Genomic DNA, 3,558 nt, shown 5'->3' on the forward strand with positions numbered 1-3,558 from the left:
TACCTATTAATTTTTGTGTAGTAATTTTTCAAAATTTGTCAAAGAAATTTTATAAACTAACAAAACCAACTAATAAAAGTTTAGTTCAACATTATCGAAATTAAAAACTTTATACAGGGTGCGCCAAGACTTGCGCCTCAGAGAAAAATGCCATGTAAGGTAAAATACCAGAAACATGGAAAAAATGTTAAAAAATTGTATCTACCTACAAAAACTTTGAAGTTATGAGAGTTTAAATTTTGCACTTTGAATCCATTTATTTTTATTGTTTTTTTTTACAGGTTTTTTCTACAGACTATTAGAAGAGGAAACAAGGAATCTGTGTCCTAAATTGTAACTCTGTTTAATGTTATTTGTGACTTTTAAGGGCAACATTTTTGTACCTTTACTAAATAATTATAAAAAAACACATACAAAGTTATCAGTATCATTAAATAGACATAAAAGATGTCAAATGGCAAAAATAAATGTCAAAATTTTTTGACAAATAGAATTTTTTAACATATTTTCATGTTCTTGGTACATTATCTTACTTGAAATTTTTCTCTGCGGCTCAAGTACTGACACACCCTGTATAAAAATGCGTGTTTTAATTAAAAAAACATAAATTTGTATTGTAACTTTTTTTTTTTTGAAACATTCTGTATAAGTGTATTCTTGAAACACTTTTTAAATGATGAAATTAAGGATGGATTTTGTTTGCATATTTTTTTGAAGTTTGAATATTTTAACATTTGTGTACGATAATTTTACAATGAAATTTTTCTAAAAAAAATGTTTTATTGAAGAAAAGTTAGGCGATCTCTTAGATATCTCAATGCAACATGTTACTTAAAAATATTTAGCATTAAAATAAAAAACGTTCTTTTTTTATTTGATTAAACTATTTGAAATTTGCCATTTTGGAACATAATTAACTATTTATTATTATACAAAGTGTTTTCTTATATTGCGAAAAATTGCAACCACATATTCTACATGGGAAAATAACCTTATTTGTCAAATAATAATGTCTTGTAAAGTTTCGTGACAAATATACAGAGTGATAAAGTTTCGGGATAAAAATTAAAATCCATTAGTTCCTCCGAAACCACTGAATTATTTTCATAAAATTTCACACACTTTTTCAAGGCAAATACTTTATTTTTACTCTCACCAGTGGCGTGTGTACGGATACGTCACTAAATATTTCTAGGTATTTTAATTTTTTTATTAGTGTTATTTTTTAATGTAGAATCGTGGTTGCAATTTATCGCAATATTTATTCAAAGTCATCGGTTTCTGTGGCGCTCAGTGTATCAACCATTCCCGTCGCCGTTTTTGCCTTCATGAACCAAGTTTCTCTTATTTCATTCCACTTGAAATAAAATTGTTATTTTAGGGCCGCTTAACCCAAATATCGCAAAATCTCCAAAACCGTATTTCTTTAATTAGTTGTCGCAACACCACCAAGTCCGTGTAAATTGGGAAATAAAATTTTTAACACTCCATCCGACACCATCTCGTGTTTATTACCACCTTATCACAAGCCCATAAACCTAGCTTTAACGATCGTCAAAACCAGTTACTAGTTTTTTCCCGAAAAACACCAGCAATTATCCTTGGAACAATACTAATTACACGCTGCCCATGGGCCTAACCCACGTATCTAATTAATTTCGCCAGAAACGTGGCAATTAATTCCCTCTCTGTTGGAAAAAATCATTTCCTAATCCGAGACTTTATCGCTCATCTCATTAAAAATTATTAAACTTGGGCGGAAAGAATGACGGTTTTATTAAATTGTCAAGCGTGGCTCGACTCCAGATGCGTCGCATTTGTACCTGTTTTAAAAAATTCCAAAAATTTCTTCTACGAATGCCGGAAAAAAGGTTCGAGGCTCGCCGCCGGCTCATTTACATAAGTCGAAGCTGCGAGGATATCAAAACCACTATCTTCACTTTTGTTGCTGTTAAATGATGTGTTGTCTCAAGACACGCTGTTATTTTATTCTCTTGTGTTTATAAGCCTGTATTATACGACCGGGGATTACATTACACATATTTTCGCCTAATTATCATAATGTTACGTGTAGATGGAGCTAATTAATGCGATTATTATTTGACTTAATTATTTTTAACGTCTCTATTATCCCGGACACGGCAGCTTTCCCTAATCCGGTGCTAATTAGTTAAGCCGTTTGGAACACCGAATTTGAATATAATCACCCTGTAGCTAGCATTTTATGTGACTGGTAACGGGACGCTCATTTTATTGTTCATTAATTTATATTTTATGTCCCAATAATGAATAGAGACGTCTTCGGATTTGACAAACGCTAAGACTATGAGCTTTTTACGACTGGATTAAATCTCGTACGGTTCTAATCGGCCAATAATTTATTTTATTTGCGCTTATTAAATATTAAACTCAACTTTACAAATAGCCAAGTCGTTAAAAATGACACGAGGTATTAAACAAGCACTCAATCAGGAGAAATTGCTCAAATATCCGTCCAACACCCACGCGGCGAGAGAAAGTCACTTTGCTGGTGTTTATTTCTTTCGACTAATTGCTTCCCAATTGACTCCTCCCAGCATCGATTGTATAATTCGTTTAATTAAAATTTGCAACGAAAGAATGACTCGACGTTTAACGGGGAATCAATTGATTAAATTGTAATTTCTATTAATTGCCATACGTGTCCATCAATCTCTTGGTGCGCGCTTTCCGGACATGTTTTGCCTTGAACACTTTGGAGATTGAAGGAAATACAAAAACCGGCAATTATCTCAACGTAATTGATCGCTTTGAGCGAAATACCAACTTCCATAAAATTGCACGTTTTATATGTCAAATATTGACAACGCTGGGGTTTTTCTCGGTTTATCAAGGAATGCAAGCACTAATTAAGCATTTTTCAAGATTATTTTCTATCAACTCAAGTACGTTTTAGGCTTTTTTAAGCCTGCATACGGTGGGTTTGTATTCGCATGCACTCTCTCGCTTCGCTCACTCGTGCATGACATTTTCAGGTTCATTTAGTATTTTTCTCTCGCTAATATTAACTTAATTTCGTGTAAAAACCCTCTATATTGCTTGACTAAAAGAAAAATTAAAGTAGAATATTTTTTAATAAAATGAATCCTAAAAAAATACCTATCAACATCTTGAATAAATATACAAAAGATTGTAAAATATTTAAGGAAGTAATAGTTTGGATAAAAAAAAAGTCATAATGAGATAGGCGCAAAGTGAAAATTTTTAGAATTCTTACTAGAAGCTTCTCTTTTTTTTGTTTGAACAGACTGCAAATAAATGTTTCAAAAAATAAATACTTTTCGATATCTCCGAAACTATTACATTGCGGACCCATGTTTATTAAGACTTTTAAAACTTTTTTGTTTGTTTTGGTTCATATTATTACCTCCTAAAATATTTTACAATTTTTTTTTTAAATCCTGTATTTAACTCTCAACAAAACATTATTTCATCACAACAAACTCCTATACATAGATTTAAAAAAACAAACAAAAACTTGATTTTTTCATGATTATTATATATAAATTTAAAGAAATT

Source organism: Tribolium madens, unplaced genomic scaffold (genome assembly GCF_015345945.1).
Source record: "Tribolium madens isolate multiple individuals breed KSU strain unplaced genomic scaffold, Tmad_KSU_1.1 Scaffold_19;HRSCAF=116;Tcas5.2_LG9, whole genome shotgun sequence".
Taxonomy (NCBI): domain Eukaryota; kingdom Metazoa; phylum Arthropoda; class Insecta; order Coleoptera; family Tenebrionidae; genus Tribolium; species Tribolium madens.